Raw genomic sequence first — 23871 nt, 5'->3', positions numbered from 1 at the left:
TACATATCTGAGCCAAAAAGCATATTGAGGGGGACGAGGCAGGGATGCCCACTGTCGCCCCTGCTATTTGCGATAGCGTTAGAGCCATTAGCCTGTAAAATTAGACAAAAACATCACTACTCGGCGCTGCAATTCCCACAAAGACCCTTACATATCTCGTTGTATGCAGACGACATGATGCTATACGTGCGTGACCCTGAGCATAATTTAAATCCTTTACTGAGGGAATATATCAAGTTTGGGCAGCATTCGGGCCTAAAAATAAACTGGTCTAAGTCCCTGATCATACCGCTAACGGACACCACCAGCTCATGTGCTCTGGAATACCCATTAGAGTGACAATCAGACCCTGTTAAATACTTGGGTGTCTGGTTTCACCGTGATCCGGAAATTGTAATCCGCACTAATTACGGAAGATCAATAGGGGCACTAGACGATAAGATAGGGCGCTGGATTCAATTGCCGCTATCCCTGGCAGACCACCTAGCCATAGTAAAGATGGTCATCCTACCTAAATTGCTGTATTTATTCAATAACATTCCGATCCAGCCTCCACCAGAGGTTTGTCGCAGGATCTCCACTATGGTTCTTCGACTGATCTGGGTGGGTAAATAAGCCTGGATCGAAATGCGTGCTCTCACACTGCCGTATTCGCAAGGAGGGTTTAGGGTTCCGGATTTTTTCCTTTATTATCTATGTGAACAGGCTCAATACGCACATGTTTGGTATCATCCAATCCCATATCTTACACATGCGGCGATCGAAGAAGGTGACGTGCACCCGATTCCACTGGGGGCTATTTTAATCCACCAGAGGCCCCCGCTACACAACCGTGATATCAATACTATTGATACGACAAACAACGCTGGGCGGACTATGGGTAGAAAGGCAAGTAAGTTGCCACTGTACGCTCCGGCGTTGCCAATACACCATCGCCCGAGCTGTCTGTCACCCAGGAAGAAGTGGGTAATGGACTGCTTAGGCAAGTGGGATTTGTTACCATGGGAGATCTATACGAAAATGGGGTCTTCAAACCACTCGTAGAGTTGTCATTTATTCGTAATCAAACGCTACTATTCCAATTCACATATCACCGGCTACAGGGAGCGCTGAGGGCATTATACACGACACACCCTGCGGAGCCACCGCAGCTGACCGCTTTACAGTTACTGATCACGACCCCCACTGCTAAGCGACTGGTTTCGAGACTATATACAACACTGCAGGAGGACATAGCGGGCAATACACATAAAGCGATGGGCAAATGGAGCAGTGACTTAGGAGACCCGCTAACAGTGGAAGAATGGACCACTGCTTGCTCTCTTACTGGTATGTTGACACCAAATGGAAATCTGCGTATGCTACACTACAAATACCTCCATCAATCCTATTACACTCCCGCAAGGCTTTGTAAATATGGTCTGCGGGCAGACTCCAAATGTTGTCGCTGTGGTGCGGAGGTTGCAGATTTCATACATCTGGCGTGGTATTGCGATGCAGTGGCTGGGTACTGGGCAAAAGTGATACAGATGGTGGGGACAATGGTGGGTGTCAATATTGCATGCAATATTCGTACATGTCTGCTGGGGCTACTGCCTGGAATACGGGCGAATAAGCGAAAGTTCTGTGTGGTTGCACTGCTTCTGGCCAAGAGAAGACTACCGTTGTGTTGGGGCGGCAGGAGAGCTCCACAGATTAAGCAATGGATTCAGGACCTGATGTATTGTAAAGAAACTTTGCAAACTTATGAGGAGGAACTACCAACGGGGTCTAAGCCTAGAGACTACTGGCAATACTTGGTTCAATACTTACACACATACCCGGTTGAATAACTATGATTGTAAGTTTCCACTGTACATGATGTGATCTCCAGTAACATGGTTAAATTATCCACAATGGATGAAGGATGTTGTTGTACCATAGCCTGTAAGTTGCCTATATGTTGACTCTGTATGTTTTCTATTGTTAACATATGCCAATAAAAAAACAAACAAAAAAAAACCACCCCTTTCAAAATATACAGGCAATGGGTGGACTCGAAGGGAGCTATGTGGCAGTGTGGGGTATGTGGAGTAGGCGGGATGTCACACTTCTAAGTGTATATGTCCCGCGGCTACAACAAGATACCCTGTTCAAGATCACAGAGCTACTCCTTGACACTGATTGTTTTTTACACATTGTGAGGGGGATTTCAATGATGTTATTTGCCCTGAGTTAAATAGGTCGAGGCTGACCACAAGTAAACACCCTAGGACTAGTGGACCTCTGTCGGAACCATCTCCCGGACAGTTGAAAATACTCCTACTTTCCTGGCAACCATAGAGTTTTTTCCCAACTTGAGTATGTATTTGCCCCAGTGACGAAAGCTGAATATGGTGTCAGGGGGATCTCTGTGGCTTACCTTGGGACTCTAATCCCATCCATCCGGTATGGGATGGAGATTAAATGCTTGGGAGCTACAAAATCCCCAAGTATCCAGAGAACTGAGACTTGATACAGAATTATACTGTAAGGAAAATGAAGACTCCGTAGATTCAGCAGTTGTACTATGGGAGCCATATAAAACTGTAGTCCGGGTTAGGGCCCAAAATATCCTAGCACATAAACGTAAGAAAGAAACACAAGTCATGGATGAAACAGAAGACCGTTTGTTGACACTTGAGGAACAAGTGGAATCGGGGCAGAACCCGTTAACTCTTCGAGCTATGATGCTCCTCTGGGAGGAATATCGCCTCCTAGTCAGCAATGAAGTTAGAACCCAGATACTAGCTACATAACATAAATTATATGATGCACGTGACAAGGCTGGCAGATGGATGACCTGGCTGGGGCGTAGAGAGCTGGAGGCACGCTGGGTACATACCATCATAGACAACATGGGTAATATATATAATACTTCTCAAAAAGAGAGAGGGACCCCTTTATTCCAAAGAGGAGGGGCACCAATGAGACCAAGGTAAAACAAAACAAATTCCCTTTGGAAGGAAACTCTTTCACTTACTTTCCCATGCGTACAGACATTTCAAACAATATCACCAAAACATAAATTCAAATGTATATTCACACAGTGTTGGCTAAATTTCTTTCAGTATTTTAATATATGTTTCTTCTTTTTAAAAACACAGTACAAAACACATTTCTACTTTATATAAAAATCACAATTCATACATTAAACTTTAAAAAAGACCTTGGCGCGCCTGATTCAGACACACCCTGATATTTGTGGGTTCCAAGTGGGGAAGCGGTTGGGCGAGGGTGAGAAGATCTAGCTCTATGCCTACAACATCCATCTGTATATACCTCAACTTAGAGAAACAAACCAGATAGTATTACAAGTCATTGATGACTATGGCACACAGTTCGGGTACTCAATTAACTGGGATAGGTCTAGCCTCCATCACACAGGCATCATGCTTGATCTACACACCCTGCTGGAGACTTATGGTAGAAAGAGAGGGTTTAAATACCTGGTCATTTTTTGTCACCTTAGATAGAAAAAAAGACGTAGACTTTAATCTTCCCAGAATTGTGAGGGACTTCCAGACAAATCTTGATAGATGGAAACACCTTCCTCCGACATTGCTTGGCCACATCACCATGTTAGATGATCACCCTTCCTAAATTCCTGTATGTGCTCCAAATAGCTATTACTCGAACCCAGATTACTATTTTGCTGGGATTAATGGAGAGGTCCTCAAACTATTGTGGGATGGAGGACACCCTAGGATAGCGCTATCAACCCTACAGAGAAATCTATATGATGGTGGGATTTCTCTCCGAGATATCCGAGCATACTATTGGGCTGCCCAGACAATGGTTATCAATGACTAACAGATTAAACAAAACCATTTAAAATAGGGTCCAAGGGATATATATTTTTTAAAGACCCACACCTGATTTTATCCCCAGCACCAACTGAATGTATAACACACGAAACACAGGGGGTCTAACAGCCAAATTTGAGAGGCTACACTGTCGATACTGAGTCAACAAGATCTCAAAATATCTTTATCGCACACACATAACGTATTAATAAAGATAAAGAAGGAAAAAAGGCTAACACTACATGCATAGAGGAGACCGGTACACCATCGATTATTCGTAAAATGGCTGATTAATCCACAACAGATTGTAAAGGGTTTCCATCAAATTAGACTCAATGATCAGTCCTATCATTTGGCCAAACCCATGTGCAAATGAGGCTGGTCCCCTGATCAGTGGGACACTCAGCTCCGCACCTTATTGTTGTATCAGGATTTGGTCCACCAAATACACAAACCGTCCATGATGACTGATCTTTTGATGGTAAAGTAAGAAGAAATAGTGCAACGAACAAAAAAGTGATTTAAAATAGGATGGAATGTCCTCCTTCTAAATACTTTATTCTACGGACTATAGACATGCCTCCTAATTAAAAAATAGAACAGTGCAAAAGAAGACAGTGACAATTATCTGTCTACATAAGGGCCAACATGTTTCTGCCTAACGGGTATTTAATCCCTTGGCATTCGTCAGGGCCTCTGCTCGTATAATAGTTGCACTCCTAATAGTGAAATATAGAATTCACCACCATCACCAAAAACAAATTATAATAAAACTGGTTTGAAACGGTACAACCTGTAACAACCATGGACATTAACCCTCCCATTCACAATGATTACTGTGAATTCTGTGAAGGAAAACGTTATATCATTAGTACTGTATTCGATGCATCAGTCTCATGTGCATAGTGTGTCACCAAACCAACCAATAATGTGTGTCAGAAAATTAATTTTTATGCTTACCCTTTGTGGTAGGGCAATAGACCTCACCTCACCTGGACACTGCTCAGGTACTAAGAGGCCCCGCACTACAAAGATATAGTGAAAACAAAAGAATGTGGCAAAGTACTATCAAGAATTTTTTTTGCTTTATACCCTGCCTATGATCATTCCTATAACCAAATGCCCTGTATCTAGAGGCAAAACATGTGAGGTAGATAAACACCCCAAACTCAGTGTGCTAAGCCTCAAAATGACCCTTTACAATCTGTTGTGGATTAATCAGCCATTTTACGAATAATCGATGGTGTACCGGTCTCCTCTATGCATGTAGTGTTAGCCTTTTTTCCTTCTTTATCTTTATTAATACGTTATATGTGTACGATAAAGATATTTTGAGATCTTGTTGACTCAGTATCGACAGTGTAGCCTCTCAAATTTGGCTATCAATGACTAACAACACATGCCTGGAAACCACCCCACCTATTCACTCAAACGCACCCAATTTGATTCAAAATCATATATACACTACTTATACAGGGAAGCGGAGTTGGGAAACTCCTACCAGCGACTCAGGTAACCATCACTGCTTGGAAAAAAAATACAGAGATATTTGGGGTAGGAATTACAAAACACCCGAGAGACTCCACTATGGCTGGGCAAAGATTTAAAGAACTGGGTACATTGAGAGGTTTTGTATCTTGGGACACAATAGGTATAAGTTAGGTGACCTCTTGGAGGGAGGAAAGTTAATTCCATTTAGTTCTTTACAATGGGACTACCATCATCATGACACACAATACTATAAGTATATGCAACTGATCCATGCATGGGACACCGAGGAACTTGACACGACTGATAACTCTGAATATGCCCCACTGGAAGGGAGATTATTACAGGGGGAAATCCCGAGTAATGTGGTCTCTTGTACCTATAAGACCATCAATAATAGGCTGGATACATTGAAAAAACTGAGAGAGAAATGGGAAAGAGACATGGGTGAATTAGATGACATGGGCTGGTAAGAAGTTAAGATGCACCCAAGGGTGGTGGTGATCAAATCAAGACAGCGATTAGTCCATGTCACGGGGCAGACCAGCCAGGGGACTATGATGAACTTTCTTGGTATGATGACCCTACAACAAAACAACCTCTTCTTATACAGCAACAGGAGAGCTGGAAACCCCTCTCATGCCCGTCTTCCGTATGTCAGGAGGACTATCCCTTTAACAGGAGCGCATCATCAGAAGACTTCACCCCCTGTAATGACGCAGAGTGATGGAGGCCAACAAGAGCAGACGAGAGCTGGAAGGAGGTGTGGTACAACACCGGAGAATGTGAGACGAGGGAGAGCAGTGGAGAACGGGAGAAGACGGAGAACGCGGAGCAGGGAAGACATTGGAGCACAGCCGGTTTGACAGCGACTGATGAAACCACCGCTCGGAGTACAGAGCTGCCACAAGAGCCAGGAGGCCATCGGGACCACGTTACACCCCGCCACGCTCCAGGAGGAGCGTGGCTATCCCAGGTACATGGGCGGTTGGCGGGCTGGGTAGGGAGGCGGGAGAAGTCTGACGGATAAGGGACGTAGCCTCTTCCTTACCCCTCCATAGGAGCGTTCCCCTCCCTGCACTATCACGCCCTTTTGTTACCGTAGACGTGCATCACTAAGTGGTTTCCCTCACTACCCTCCCCGTGTTGGCACTTAAAACACAGAACATTTACACATATCGTTTCTCTTTTCCTCTGTCACCACGGGAGCTGCCACTTGACCGGGGAAGCCGAACGGTCTGAACACCTGCCAGAAGACCCTGGAAAAGACGACCTTTTCGTACCTGCTACCATCTGGAAGACTCTGTTACTATACACCATCCTGACTATGGTTCTGAACTCTGGCCACAGAAAGGAGACACTTCTGTTCTGAATAAAAAAAACCTGTACACAGAGGTCTGTTGTCCCGCCCCTTCCATTGAACCCACTACACTGGTGTCAGAAGTGGGATATCCAGATACCATCTGTTCCACAGAGATGGAGGCCTTGATCCAACACCTTGTGGAGGGACAGGACAAACTAAGTTGGGCCGTAGAACGGCAAATGAAAGCCGCTGAAGCAGACCGAGACGTATTCAAGGACACAATTATAAGACAGATGGACGGTTTGCAGAAAAGGATGGCAGAACGGCCCACAGCCTCACTACCAGAACCCCGTATGGCGCCTCAACCTCCCTTAGGGATAGCACTACAGAAGTACAGGCCGGGGAGGACCTGGATGCCTTTTTGCTGAATTTTGAACCTGCCGCTAGGGCCTGTGGGTGGCCCACGGATAGGTGGCCTTTCTTTCTTGCCCCCCTGTTAACAGGGGAGGCCCAGGCTGCATACCAAGTGGCAAATGTCACAGGAGATACCCCCTATGGGGTTATAAAGCCAGTCATCCTGGACCACTTGGGTCTAGATTCGAGGGCCTATAGAGTAAGGTTCCGAAAGAATGGGAAAACCTGAAGTGCCGAGCGTTAAGAGCCCCCAGTGCTTCGACTGTGGGGAATGGGGCCACATCGCCCGCCTCTGTCCTAGGAAGAGAACCACGGAGGAACCCATGGAAGTGGGTTACATGCCGAAGTCCATCATGTAGTATGATAGAAGTGGTCCCAGCATACACAATCATTCAAAGCAAAACATTACAAAACAATTAACCAAAAAATTCAAAGAAGTTCAAATGCCATTTTAATCACATTGAACAATTACGATTATTTTCCGAAGTCCATAGTTAAAGTAACAGTTTGAAAGTCATAAAAGTGCCCAGAAAAGGAGGAGTAGGAGGGTAAGTGATTGAGTGTGGGATTTAAGAAGGAAGTGACCACAATATTCAGAACACAATCAAATTGATCGGCATCATTTCATCTCTGCCGCGTATTTCATCCAAATCAAATCATGATTAGAATATCAACAGTTCTGAGAAAAACCATATATATAGAAGATCACAGTGCATCATGTACTAGTGATAATATTGGCAATGGTGTTGTGTCGACGTTTCGACCCCTTGTGTGATGTAGGTATTCTTTGCGACCTTACGAGGTGGGGTCTTCATCAGGACTGGGGTGCGTGTGGAAGGGGGGTGTGTGTGGGCACCCTATCTGTCAGAGGACAGAACTCCAAGACGTCACAAGATCGTCAAAGGAAGAAGGTGTCAACCTCCTGGTTAGGTAACAAAAGGGGGGCGAGAGGAGTGGTAGCCACTCAACCGCAGAAGGACTGTACTGTCGAGTTAGGTCCAGAGGCTCTCATTAATCAGCACTACCGGAGCCGTGATCAAATCATGAAGGATAGACGGTATGGGATTAATCGCCACTAATTCACCGTCATGGAATCAATCTGAAATAAGGGGAGAGGGAGGGGGAGGGGGAGAGGAGAATAAATAACCGGGAGTCAAGGAGGAAAACCTGCATTATTGTGAATCAGAGTTCTTGAATGAACGTAAAAGTGTCCCAGGTATTACCCAACTAGGTTGCGCTAGGAGAAAAGGTCTACGAGGTAAACCGGGAATCCAGAGCTAAACCTGTCAGATAAATGTGTCCATTAGGATCACGAAAGCATTGTACTGCGGAGTATTGAATAATAGATGCGTGTCCGAGGGCAACGCAGCAAACCGGGAAACGGGTCAGTGCAGTCACTTAAAGCATTTAATTTAACGAAGGGCCAACCGGAGCAATGCAAGAACTCACGGACAATTAGTTAAAAGTTCTAAGGATGTGCTTACCCTAGGTCTCAGGTCCATCTTGAGAGGTGAATGGGGATGCGCGCCGTTTGTCCGTAGTATAAATCAGAAAACGCGAGATCATCACGTGATCTCCGTTACCGTGCTGGCGCTAGATGCCGGTTGTCAAACGTAATGGAGAAAAGACTATGATGGGATCCTTAACGGGGGTAGAATATGTTCAGTGATTTGATATGCCCTATATGTGATAAAGAAGCATTAGCCGACTGCAACTAAAAAGGCCACTCAGGCGCTTGCTAAGTGTATGTATGTGTGAATTTGTATATCACAACCCAGCACACGGCAGCGATACCGTACATTTTATCATACCACATTGCAAAACAATTAAATGCAGGAAAATACATGAGAAGAGATCCGCATGTCGTTGATGTTGTGTCGGTTTAAATGAGTTTCCACACGGAAAGAAATATTGCAATTGTCTGCACATATACCGCATTAAGGTTAGAGGGAGGGGTAAGTGCACATCCTAGCATGGAATTTATTAAAATGAGGCATAATGTTCCACTAAAAATAACTGCACAATAGTGTATATCGACAAACACTGATTTGAGGGGAAAACATCCTGTAACTAGAGAGAAATGTACCATATAGGGAAGGAGTACATAGAGGTTAAATTCGAAGGACCGCTAACTGTGCGTTGCTGCCATCAAGTTCGTTCAATCCATTAGCTACAGTGTCCATCCGTGTCATCCATTTGGATTCTCTCACATTAAGAATAGCTGACAAATTGCCTCCTCTAGGGCCCAATTTCACCTTTTCCAGTACTACCCATTTGAGATCATCCGGTTTGTGATTTTTTAAAACACAGTGTTCAACGAGGGGAGCACCAGCCACATTGCACCGGATTCGACTGTGGTGTTGCAGAATTCTTGACTTGACCTTCTGTTGTGTCTGCCCGATGTAAAGTAGGCCACACGGGCAGCTAATACCATAAATTACATTTACAGAATTGCAATTAGTGAATGAACTAAGGGTGATCAAATGTTCTCTGTAGGAGAAAATTTTAGTCGTGTCAGTTGTTTCACAGGCCTTACAATGACCACACTTAAAATGTCCAATCACTGGAGGCAGACTCCATAGTTCTTGGATGGTCGGTGCCGTAGCTGTTTCCAGGAAAGACTGGACGACAAAGTCCTTCACACTTCTGGCTTTCTTGAAGGAGTGCATCGGCGGGTTGGGTTGGTCTATGTCATCAGCCACCAGTTTCCAATGCTGGTTGATCACTTTTTTAATTGCGTTGCTCCGTGTTGAGAAAGTAGTGACACAGATCATTCTCTGCAAAGGCGCATCTTGTTTATCCTTGAGTGTCAGAAGAGTTTCTCTCGGATTGAACCATGCCCTCTTGCGTGCCTTCTTGACCAACCTCCTCGGGTAGCCCCTTGCTAGTAGTCGGTTACTGAGATCATCAGATTCTTTAAGGTAGTCATCTTTTTTCGTGCAGTTTCTGCGGATCCTCAAAAACTGGCCAAAAGGTAAATTATCCCTTAAGCCACGTGGATGGTGGCTATTGTATCTGAGTAAGGAGTTGCGTTCAGCAGGTTTCCGATACAATGTTGTATGCAATTTGTTATCTTCACTGTAGATCTTGATATCCAGGAAAGCCAGTTCTTTGGCATCAGAGTGTATTGTGAACTGAATGTTATTATTGCATTGATTGAGCCATTCATGAAAGACCGTCAACTCCGCGGCGTCACCATTCCAAATCATGAGAATATCGTCGATGTAGCGTCTCCACAAATTGATCTTGCCAGAGAATGGATTATTGTTGAAGATGAATAGCCGTTCAAAATGGTCCATGTAGATTATTGCTAGATCAGGAGCAAAGGCTGCTCCCATGGCTACACCTTTGGTCTGGACATAGTAATCTCCTTGGAAGACAAAGAAGTTCTTCTTCATTGCAATCGTTAGAAGTGAAATTATGAACTCAGTCGGAACTCTCATAGGTGATGGTCGGGTATCCAGAACTTCACTCATCACAGACAGGGCAGGTATCTGGGGAATGCTGGTATATAAGGACACGATGTCACAGGTCACAAGTAGCTGGCCGCTGGGATCAAAGGGTAATTGATCAACCAGGTTGATCGTCTGCATCGTATCCCTTAGATAAGCTTCTGTTTTCTCCGCCAGTGGTTTTAGGAAGAAATCCACGTACTTACATAAAGGTTCCAGTATGGAGCCACATCCTGACACAATGGGGCGTCCCGGCGGTTTGTGGAAGTCTTTATGTATTTTGGGCAAAGTGTATATGGTAGGCAGACGAGGATATTTCTGGTTGAGATAGTCAAACTCAAGTTTGCATCTGTAAACTTTTCGTCTTGTTGATATTTCTCCATGGTTCTCTGTCTGGTAGAAAAGGAGAATCCAGTGGTGAATATTTCATCATACACACTGTCGGAAGACGAGGAACGCATCCTATCTAAGGGACTTTCTTTTATACCCACATCTCAACCTAATAATTTTGACATAAGGGTTGAATTACATGCTTTCTTCAGGAAGATTCGCTTGAGATACTTCTTTAAAAATTCTGTGTCTGATTTATCACACTCGGTTACAGGATTGAGGGTCCCCTCCACCTTTGTTCCTCCCACGAATGCAATGACCAGCAAGATCTTGGCATATGAAAACATGGTACTAACCGACGTCACTAAACTACTAGCAATTCACAAACACACCATCCCGAATACTAGTAAATTGGAAAGGACGGCCCTTACTAAATTGAAGAACAACAAAGACATTGTTATAAAGGCGGCCGACAAAGGCGGTGCCATCGTCATCCAGGATACATCAGCATACAAAGATGAAATCTTGAGACAGCTCCAAGACGGGGTTAGTTATTCTAAACTAAGATCCGATCCAACTAATGACCTTGCAGATGAAATCCTGCAAGTTACTTCTGAAGCGTATGGGCAAGGCATTCTGAGCAAACTTGAGTTTGACTATCTCAACCAGAAATATCCTCGTCTGCCTACCATATACACTTTGCCCAAAATACATAAAGACTTCCACAAACCGCCGGGACGCCCCATTGTGTCAGGATGTGGCTCCATACTGGAACCTTTATGTAAGTACGTGGATTTCTTCCTAAAACCACTGGCGGAGAAAACAGAAGCTTATCTAAGGGATACGATGCAGACGATCAACCTGGTTGATCAATTACCCTTTGATCCCAGCGGCCAGCTACTTGTGACCTGTGACATCGTGTCCTTATATACCAGCATTCCCCAGATACCTGCCCTGTCTGTGATGAGTGAAGTTCTGGATACCCGACCATCACCTATGAGAGTTCCGACTGAGTTCATAATTTCACTTCTAACGATTGCAATGAAGAAGAACTTCTTTGTCTTCCAAGGAGATTACTATGTCCAGACCAAAGGTGTAGCCATGGGAGCAGCCTTTGCTCCTGATCTAGCAATAATCTACATGGACCATTTTGAACGGCTATTCATCTTCAACAATAATCCATTCTCTGGCAAGATCAATTTGTGGAGACGCTACATCGACGATATTCTCATGATTTGGAATGGTGACGCCGCGGAGTTGACGGTCTTTCATGAATGGCTCAATCAATGCAATAATAACATTCAGTTCACAATACACTCTGATGCCAAAGAACTGGCTTTCCTGGATATCAAGATCTACAGTGAAGATAACAAATTGCATACAACATTGTATCGGAAACCTGCTGAACGCAACTCCTTACTCAGATACAATAGCCACCATCCACGTGGCTTAAGGGATAATTTACCTTTTGGCCAGTTTTTGAGGATCCGCAGAAACTGCACGAAAAAAGATGACTACCTTAAAGAATCTGATGATCTCAGTAACCGACTACTAGCAAGGGGCTACCCGAGGAGGTTGGTCAAGAAGGCACGCAAGAGGGCATGGTTCAATCCGAGAGAAACTCTTCTGACACTCAAGGATAAACAAGATGCGCCTTTGCAGAGAATGATCTGTGTCACTACTTTCTCAACACGGAGCAACGCAATTAAAAAAGTGATCAACCAGCATTGGAAACTGGTGGCTGATGACATAGACCAACCCAACCCGCCGATGCACTCCTTCAAGAAAGCCAGAAGTGTGAAGGACTTTGTCGTCCAGTCTTTCCTGGAAACAGCTACGGCACCGACCATCCAAGAACTATGGAGTCTGCCTCCAGTGATTGGACATTTTAAGTGTGGTCATTGTAAGGCCTGTGAAACAACTGACACGACTAAAATTTTCTCCTACAGAGAACATTTGATCACCCTTAGTTCATTCACTAATTGCAATTCTGTAAATGTAATTTATGGTATTAGCTGCCCGTGTGGCCTACTTTACATCGGGCAGACACAACAGAAGGTCAAGTCAAGAATTCTGCAACACCACAGTCGAATCCGGTGCAATGTGGCTGGTGCTCCCCTCGTTGAACACTGTGTTTTAAAAAATCACAAACCGGATGATCTCAAATGGGTAGTACTGGAAAAGGTGAAATTGGGCCCTAGAGGAGGCAATTTGTCAGCTATTCTTAATGTGAGAGAATCCAAATGGATGACACGGATGGACACTGTAGCTAATGGATTGAACGAACTTGATGGCAGCAACGCACAGTTAGCGGTCCTTCGAATTTAACCTCTATGTACTCCTTCCCTATATGGTACATTTCTCTCTAGTTACAGGATGTTTTCCCCTCAAATCAGTGTTTGTCGATATACACTATTGTGCAGTTATTTTTAGTGGAACATTATGCCTCATTTTAATAAATTCCATGCTAGGATGTGCACTTACCCCTCCCTCTAACCTTAATGCGGTATATGTGCAGACAATTGCAATATTTCTTTCCGTGTGGAAACTCATTTAAACCGACACAACATCAACGACATGCGGATCTCTTCTCATGTATTTTCCTGCATTTAATTGTTTTGCAATGTGGTATGATAAAATGTACGGTATCGCTGCCGTGTGCTGGGTTGTGATATACAAATTCACACATACATACACTTAGCAAGCGCCTGAGTGGCCTTTTTAGTTGCAGTCGGCTAATGCTTCTTTATCACATATAGGGCATATCAAATCACTGAACATATTCTACCCCCGTTAAGGATCCCATCATAGTCTTTTCTCCATTACGTTTGACAACCGGCATCTAGCGCCAGCACGGTAACGGAGATCACGTGATGATCTCGCGTTTTCTGATTTATACTACGGACAAACGGCGCGCATCCCCATTCACCTCTCAAGATGGACCTGAGACCTAGGGTAAGCACATCCTTAGAACTTTTAACTAATTGTCCGTGAGTTCTTGCATTGCTCCGGTTGGCCCTTCGTTAAATTAAATGCTTTAAGTGACTGCACTGACCCGTTTCCCGGTTTGCTGCGTTGCCCTCGGACACGCATCTATTATTCAATACTCCGCAGTACAATGCTTTCGTGATCCTAATGGACACATTTATCTGACAGGTTTAGCTCTGGATTCCCGGTTTACCTCGTAGACCTTTTCTCCTAGCGCAACCTAGTTGGGTAATACCTGGGACACTTTTACGTTCATTCAAGAACTCTGATTCACAATAATGCAGGTTTTCCTCCTTGACTCCCGGTTATTTATTCTCCTCTCCCCCTCCCCCTCCCTCTCCCCTTATTTCAGATTGATTCCATGACGGTGAATTAGTGGCGATTAATCCCATACCGTCTATCCTTCATGATTTGATCACGGCTCCGGTAGTGCTGATTAATGAGAGCCTCTGGACCTAACTCGACAGTACAGTCCTTCTGCGGTTGAGTGGCTACCACTCCTCTCGCCCCCCTTTTGTTACCTAACCAGGAGGTTGACACCTTCTTCCTTTGACGATCTTGTGACGTCTTGGAGTTCTGTCCTCTGACAGATAGGGTGCCCACACACACCCCCCTTCCACACGCACCCCAGTCCTGATGAAGACCCCACCTCGTAAGGTCGCAAAGAATACCTACATCACACAAGGGGTCGAAACGTCGACACAACACCATTGCCTATATTATCACTAGTACATGATGCACTGTGATCTTCTATATATATGGTTTTTCTCAGAACTGTTGATATTCTAATCATGATTTGATTTGGATGAAATACGCGGCAGAGATGAAATGATGCCGATCAATTTGATTGTGTTCTGAATATTGTGGTCACTTCCTTCTTAAATCCCACACTCAATCACTTACCCTCCTACTCCTCCTTTTCTGGGCACTTTTATGACTTTCAAACTGTTACTTTAACTATGGACTTCGGAAAATAATCGTAATTGTTCAATGTGATTAAAATGGCATTTGAACTTCTTTGAATTTTTTGGTTAATTGTTTTGTAATGTTTTGCTTTGAATGATTGTGTATGCTGGGACCACTTCTATCATACTGCTCAATACCCAGGTCCCAGTGACCTTGTATGGGTTTACCCTTTCTTTAACGAAGTCCATCATGTACACAGCAGAACTAGGGAGTGTCTTTCACGTAAGTGTACAAGTGACTGGAAAAACCCTCAAAGCACTGTTAGATTCTGGGTGCAGACAATCAGTCATTCAGAGATCCTCGGTGTCACCTAGTCAGCTACAGCCAGACATCACGGTATACATAAGGTGTGTGCACGGGGACGTAAAACCATATCCCCTTGCTACCATACAGGTAACTCTTAGAACTGGGTTGTCCTATCCGGTCAGAGTGGGGGTGATGGAGGGTCTCCCCGAGGAGTTGATACTAGACACTGATATTCCCGAGTTTCTAGAGCTGTTCCAACAGGCTGCCCTCACCCAGAACAGGAAAAGGAAGCCAGAAGGGGAGGAAGACAAAGCGGTCTCGGCCATTACGACCACTGAACCTTGGCTGGGGGATAGAAGCTTTCAGTTCGCACAGGCCAATGATGCTACCTTATTTAATGCCTGGGAGCAGGCGCATTCCACCCAAGATAACCACCCGGTCGTGTTACCCAGATTTCTCATTAAAGGAGAACTCCTGTACCGACAGGCCGGCCCAAACAAACCACAACAGCTGTTAGTCCCTCTACCATTTCGAGAACAAATTCTTTTTTTTCGCACTCTAATCTCACTGCAGGGCATGTCAGGGCTGAAAAGACCACCCAAAATGTAACAAGCCATTTCTTTTGGCCAGGGATTTACCGAGATGTAAAGCTTTATTGTCAGACATGGAGATCTGCCAAAAAAGAAACACAGACAGACCCCCAGCCGCACCTCTACAACCCCTTCCCATTGTAGGCACCCCTTTGAGCGTATAGGAATGGACCTCATTGGACCCCTACCTCGCACAATAAAGGGAAACATATATACCCTAGTGATGGTGGACTATGCAACCCGGTACCCCGAGGCTTTTCCCCTGAGGACGGCAACCACTCGTAACATCTCTGAGAAATTACTGGAAGTTTTCTCTCGGGATGGTTTTCCCAGGGAGATCCTGACGGATCAAGGTACACCCTTCGTGTCACGTCTTATGAAAGAAGTATGTCAACTCCTGGATCTCCGCCACATCAAGACATCCGTCTATCACCCTCAAACGGATGGACTCGTTGAGCGGTACAACGGCACACTAAAATCCACATTGAAAAAGATGTTGACGGTAAACGGCAGAGAATGGGATCAGATACTACCTCGTGCCCTCTATGTGATACGAGGACAAGTGTAAAGCAGTCTTGGCTGTTCGGCATTCGAAAAGCTGTAAGGACGACAGCCGCGTATTCTCTTGGAGATAACAAAAGAGGCTTGGGAGAAAGAAGACATGACGGGAACCTGAGACATGCTTGAATACGCCCAGAGTCTAAAAACAAAACTTGGAAAACTTAGGTACTTGGCATATTCCAACCTGGAAAGAAATCAAGAAAAACAAAAACACTACTACGACAAGGGAAAAAAGTGGCGGAGCCTTGCCCTGCATGATTGGGTACTAGTTTTACTCCCCTCCTCCAGTAAATTCCAGGGTGAATGGAGTGGCCCATATAAGATAGTGGAAGCCATCGGGAAAACCACATACAGAGTACAAATAGCCCCGAACCGTACCCAAACATATCATAGAAATCTCCCAAAGAAGTGGTTGGGCCCACTACCTAAAGCAGCCCACCTCACACTACCCACTCTTGATGCAGACTCCAGTACCATCAAACATCTTGCGATCAATGATGAGCTCGGTCTCGAAGAAAAGAGGACCCTGACGCAGACGCTGACCCCGTTTACCTCCATTTTGTCAGAGCAACCCGGCAGGACCACCCTAGAAGAGCATAGAATCGAAACACTGATTGGGAAGATCATCAAACAACGACTCTTTCGCTAGGAGAGCCGCCATCCAAAAAGAAGTACACAATATGCTGCAATTACGAGTGATCCGACCATCAAGAAGCGATTGGTCATCTCCAATCGTGATGGTGCCAAAACCTGATGGAAGCAGACGATTTTGTATGGACTTCCGAGCCCTTAATGAGATTTCCACTTTTGATGCCTTCCCTATACCTCGCATTGACGAATTAATAGAAAAACTCGGGGATGCCAAATATATCACCACGTTGGACTTAACCAAAGGGTACTGGCAGGTGCCCTTGCGGGAAGAGGACATGAAGAAAACGGCCTTCTCCACCCCAGATGGCTTATACGAGTTCACAGTGCTCCCGTTTGGGTTACACAGGGCACCCGCTACCTTTCAGCAGCTAATGAACACCGTTTTACAGGGGTATCAATCCATTTCGTCCGCTTATCTGGACGACATTTTCGTATTCAGCCCAGATTGGAAAACCCACTTGGAACATCTTCAGACCATATTGCGAGCCCTACAAAAAGCAGGATTGAACGTGAATGCAAAGAAATCCCGAGTGCGGTAACAAAAGGTGAAATACTTGGGGTATGTGCTGGGTCATGGGCTGATCGCCCCCCAGATGAGAAAATCAGGGCCATAACCGATACCCCTTTTCCCAGGAATAAATGAGAGATGCGAGCCTTCCTGGGGATAATCGGATATTACAGGCGATTAATTCCACAGTTCTCAGAGGTTGCGGCTCTCCTCACCGACACCCTATGGAAAAACCTGAGTTCCAAGGTGTTACTCCATCCCACCGCACCAATGATTAAGGCATTTTCGTCCTTAAAAAGAGCCATTACTTCTAGCCTGGTTCTAGCATCCCCTGATTTCACCAAACCTTTTCTCCTACACATAGACGCTTCCAGTTACGAGATAGGGGCTGTCCTCTCTCAGTTGTCTTCTGACGGGGTAGACCATCCTATCCTTTACATTAGCAGGAAACTGTTCCCCAGAGAGACAAAATACCCTACCATAGAGAGGGAGTGTCTGGCGGTAAAATGGGCAGTGGACAAACTAAGATACTGCTTGGAGGGTCATCCCTTCACCTGTACACTGACCACGCTCACCTGCAGTGGATGAGCCGTAACATTGCAAATAACCCAAGGGTTCTCCGTTGGTTTCTCTCCCTACAACCCTTCACCTTCACAGTGAAACATCGGAGGGGGGTGGATAACGGTAGTGCGGATTACCTGTCAAGGGTGTTCCCTCTCGCCGAGCGGGAGAATCCAGGGGAGGAGGTGTGTCACGGGGCAGACCAGCCAGGAGACTATAATGAACTTTCTTGGTATGATGTCCATACAACAAAACTACCTCTTCATTTACAGCAACAGGAGAGCTGGAAACCCCTCTCATGCCCGCCTTCCGTATGTCAGGAGAACTATCCCTTTAACAGGAGCGCAACATCAGAAGACTCCACCCCCTGTGATGACGCGGAGTGGTGGAGGCCAACAAGAGCAGACGATAGCCGGAAGGAGGTGTGGTACGCCACCGGAGAACGCAAGACGAGAGAGAGTAGTGGAGAACGGGAGAAGATGGAGAACGCGGAGAGGGAGGAGATTGGAGCCCAGCCGGTTTGACAGCGACTACCGAAACCACCGCTCGGAGTACAGAGCTTCCACAAGACCCAGGAGGCCATCGGGACCACGTTACGCCCCGCCACGCTCCAGGAGGAGTGTGGCTATCCCAGGTACATGGGCGGTTTGCGGGCTGGGTAGGGAGGCGGGAGAAGTCCGACGGATAAGGGACGTAGCCTCTTCCTTACCCCTCCGTAGGAGCGTTCCCCTCCCTGCACTATCACGCCCTTTTGTTACCATAGACGTGCATCACTAAGTGGTTTCCCTCACTACCCTCCCCGTACTTAAAATGCAGAACATTTACACATATCGTTTCTCTTTTCCTCTGTCACCACGGGAGCTGCCACTTGACCAGGGGGAGCCGGACGGTCTGAACACTTGCCAGAAGACCCTGGAAAAGACGACCTTTCCGTACCCGCTACCATCTGGAAGACTGTTACTATCCACCTTCCTGACTATGGTTCTGAACTCTGGCCACAGAAAGGAGGCGCTTCTGTTCTGAATAAAAAAAACCTGTACACAGAGGTCTGTTGTCCCGCCCCTTCCTTTGAACCCACTACAGTCCAATACAAGATTCTCCACTGGGTATACTATGACCGGGCTCGACTATATAAAATTGGAATGGCTGAGTAACCTCACTGCTTGTGTTGTAAGGAACAGAACAGCACATTCCACCACATATTATGGGAATGCTCAGATATTACAATATATTGGAAAGACATAATATATGAGCTAGCTATAATCCTCTCGGCACCCCTTCAGGCCCACCCTAAGTATGTCCTCCTTGGCATTCTCACAGAGGTAGATCTGTCGAGAACCCAGCTTCTCTTTTGCAGCCTGGGCTTGGCAGTGGCGAAACAAGACCTGGCCAAGCACTGGGGAGTGCCTGAGCCGCCCACCCTGGAGGAATAGAAAATAGGGATGGACCTTTACATGACAGCTGAGAAAGCCACATAAGACATGGGGCTGCCCCAGAAAGTTTTCTAAGATCTGGGGTCCTTGTTGAAAACATTATGGACTGGTTATGATTGATGGAGATACTGAGCTCTTAGCAGAATTATTATAAACTCACCTCTGTACGTTTGTGCATGCTTACACACATTTTATTGATTATTAGAAATTTTGAATACCACAGTATCTATGCCGTATTACTCACTGTAATTGTGATTCATTGCAGACTCATTATTATTATTTTTTTTTAAACAAACTTTATTGACTTTTGCAAATTCAATCAAAAATAGTTTGCAAATAGATTCGCGTTTATGATACATACACTGCGATGTACTGTGTTATTAATATGAGTGATACAAATATAATAACTGAAGACACAGTGGAAAGACCTTCCACCCACCACCCAAAAGGTTATCATTTAACTAACATCGTTGTACGCATAGCAATAATGTCAATGTTATAAGAACTCCCCCCGCATCCACCCACCCACCAGGCATGTCACTTCCCATCCCATTACAAGCTATACCATACATTGGTCGTAATGTAGTTACTCAAATACATTAGGGATATTACTACAATATCTAACTCCCATTGGAAGTGCGGCAGCTGTGTATATCATATCTGGGCCCTCCAAATCCCTAGAGCATGGAGGCAAGTAGTTTAGTCTGTTGCTGCAGGAGTTGCAATCATGGGTAATTCATCCCCATCAGTGTCTGGAATCTTTACAAGCACCACTAATGTTTTCCATGCTTTTGCCGCTTCTAGCGCCCTTTCACTTCCCACTCTCTTTGCCTATTGTAGTCTAACTGCACTCTCACATTCCGCCCACTTAATAAGTTCCTTCTTCCATCTAGATACGTCAGGGCATTTTTGCGCCTTCCAATGCAAAGTAACCTCTTGTTTGGCCAGTAGGAGTCCCAGGTCTTGGAATTTGCTCGTTACCTTGTTTTTGGTTGTGTGTGGGAACCAATGAAATAGGCAAGGTGCTATAGCCGGTTCTAACTCTCTGTCGGTAATTTCAGTCAGTAGGGCCACCACATCAATCCAGTAGGTATCTAGCTGTGGGCAATCCCAGGGCATATGGCGGAAGTCTGCCCCCGCTGTGTTACAGCGAGGACAGGCCGCTGAGTATTGCAGACTCCTTATGACTAATTGTTATGACTTACAAATAAAAAATTCAAAATACATTTAAAAAAAAGATATCAGAAGATAACTCGTGAATATATTTATATAAAAAGGGGAGGATTTTGAAACTGACACTGCCTTTTCCTCAGATGCTAAGGCACACAACACCATTTTGAGCCTTTTGGAGTTGATAAACATTATGCAAGTCTATCGTAACAAAGAAAAGCACTGTGCAAAGTAGTCAAATGTTGTACCAGTAGTCCTTGACTATACCATCAATATGAGTAGTAAGATTCATAAACGTTTTTCAAATAAATCCAAAATGTATTTATGGATAATTAATAATGTAGGTGGGTATGAGCAAATAGTAGGAGAGGAATACATAAATTCTTTCTTATTAGCTTTGGGCTTTACGTTAATAGCTTCAACCACTGTGCAGTCAGAAGGATGCTGGTGTTCAAGGTCTCAAAACTGACAAATGGACCAGTCTCAAATAGGTATATCGGGGAATCCTCTGTAGAACACTGGAGTTTAAACCCTTTGACGTGTCCTCTAATTTGTGACTAATATAGTAAGACACATATAGAATTCGGTGCGTGAGCATGGCTGTCAAACTGGAGAGGATTAAGGGGACTGTAAGTGGAGGGGTAAAGAGTACGACAGATACTTATTTTATGTTACTTTGTAGACCTCATCAAATCAATAAAATGTTGATTATTAAAAAGAGTCTAAATGGACAAGTGTCTTGGTGCTGCAATGGAAGCGAGAGGCAATAATTAGAGAGAGAAGAGAGTATAAGCAAGCCATTTCCATTGAGGTTGCTCTGGGGAGGGAATGTGGTATTACAGCCTTTACAATACAATGACTCTGTAGCATTAGAGGCTATCATGCAGGGATCTGAACTGTAACATTTGAGTGGTGCTGGTCTCCTGCCACCAGTGGTGGTGTGAGTGTCTTCAGGAAAAGGAATTAGGGGTTATTATGCATGGATTTACAGGATGAATGTGTGGAGGGTATTAGAAGATTAATGATGATTGCAGGGTATTGTTGTACCCATAAAAAGAGGTGACATTTCTGAGTGGGGAACATGTTCATGTGAATTTCATTAACGTAAGAGGAATAGAATCGAGTGATGTGAGATTAAATAATAGGACCTAAGAGGGCTCAGCAATAATTATGTATATTAGAGTGTAGTCAGAAAGGGGGGGCTTCAATGGAAGGGAAAGAAAAAGACAGACAGCTGTAAAGGAAAAGTGGATTGACAATGTGATGAGGGAATGAATGTGCAGGTGAGATCACAGAGAAGTTGTGTGTAGGTTGTGAACTATTGGTAATTATTTTAGTAGAGATTAAAGTCAGCAAGAACACTGTCGTAGAGTAAGGAAAAGCAAGAAGTCAAGGCCAGCATACAGATGTTGAAAGAAAGATTCTAAGCCTCCAGGAGGAAAGTATAATTCCATTATGTATGCATTAAATGGAGCAACGGCAATGACATGCTCAAATAAGGATGAATCAGTCCTATTGAAAGTAGTTAGTTCAGAAAGTGTTCTGTTAAGTTGGAGGTCTAGCGCACTATTTTTCAGGTGATGCACGGAATATAGAAGGTGGTGGCCAGTTTGGTGCTGGGCGCAGCGAGCGTGGCAGTGTCATTGCGATCTATCCTGGTTTTTATGATTGCTGTAAAGTGCAATAGGAGAGAGGTTAAGTGCGTTTGTTATGAAGGATACCTTGCTCCTTAAATATTATATAATATAGTCCAGGGAGTGCTGTTGCAATACTGGCTGGTGGTAAAGCGCTGACCACAATTGATGTTCTCCTTGGACACTTAATGATGCATTCCACTTAAGAGTGCACCATTTTCTTATGCCATCTAACTGCCAATTTCTACCCATCCAAGCTATACACTCCATAAGCAACTTGGAAGAAAATGCCTAGAAATGCCCCCACTCTTCATTGCTAATACTTCTTCCATTCATGGATACAACTAAAAAGTTGAATTTCAAAGTACTTCAGCTCACACATCGCTCACCAAATGGAGCACTGTAAAATGCACGGCCAAGTGCAGGTGTACAATTACTCAATTCAAATGTTTCATTCTTTGTTCAGTTGTTAACCTTGACGGTATTATTATGCACATATGCTGCACAAAGAGTTCTGTAGCATACATGTGAATACATAACATTTACAGTGCTTGCATATATTATCTTGTACATTTGTAAATGATGGACTGTTTCACACATATACAACCTGAATGTGTTGACTGTTTGCAGATATTTATCCTGCGATTTGTGTCTAAATCCAATGACTTATTATTCACATTTACATTTACAACTCAATGTTAAAACTTGAGGGTCTAGTGCACAGGTATTTCTCTGTAATTTGAATATTTAAATATGCAAACCTAGACCACTCATCTGTCTCTATAGTCGTCTACAATAAATCACATGCTTATTGCACAATTACTGCTCTGAGAATCGGCTTCTCTTACCTGAATGACGTTTTTTGCAAACACTTACGTTTATGCATGTGCCCACACACACACACTCTCTCTCACTCCTGCAAGTGCATTTGCTTAAAATTGCCAGGCTTTTTGTCTAATGTTATGAACATAGTGTGGTAATGTGTAGTATTGCTTGAAGTAGCTATGATCTTTTTGGAGTGGATTACTACAAATTTGGCGACGAGCGGTCTTGTGCAGGGGACAAGAAGCCCAACCTTCACCTCTGGAACGCCACTAATTTTAATTAGTGCTATTGAAGGATTCCTTAATTATCTTCATTCAACAGTAAGTCAACGGATTTCCCATTTTATTTATGGATTTCTTTAGAACAACGTTTATTGTAGAGTAGATGCAACTAATCTATTGAATTTAATTATCAAAAGGAAAAGAGAAAATTAAATACTAAGCAAGAAGCCATCTAGTATAACTCTCAAGAGCTAATTAGCGTGAGGACTTTGGGACTGTTTAAACAGTAATGGCGCTGTTAGAGATTGTGTAAGGAATTCTTAAAACTGCCAAAACTATCGAGACATCCGAGGTTATCTGTGCTTGCATGACTGTAACATTTTTATCACTGTAACCGAGTGCTATGGTGTATTTTCAATAATTGAAAAATAGGCGCTTGAGCATAAGAAGCATGCGTTTGTTTATGCTTAACTAGAACAAATTATTTAAAATCCACATGAATACTGAACTGCGTGTGTAATTTTAAAAGTAAGCACGAAGCATCAGGAGCGCGTGTTTACTTACGATTGGCGCTCGAGCTGGGAACGCGCTTGAAGCAGACGGCACGAGTTAATCTGAAAACAAACAAAGCGGGATTTCAAGCGCACCCGTATTGAATTACGCGCAGCTTGGATGAACAGTGAAGTTTAAACTAATATCTACAAAA

The sequence above is a fragment of the Triturus cristatus genome, chromosome 6 (assembly GCF_964204655.1).
Source record: "Triturus cristatus chromosome 6, aTriCri1.1, whole genome shotgun sequence".
Classification (NCBI taxonomy): Eukaryota; Metazoa; Chordata; class Amphibia; order Caudata; family Salamandridae; genus Triturus; species Triturus cristatus.
Note: the sequence above shows the minus strand (reverse complement) of the source record.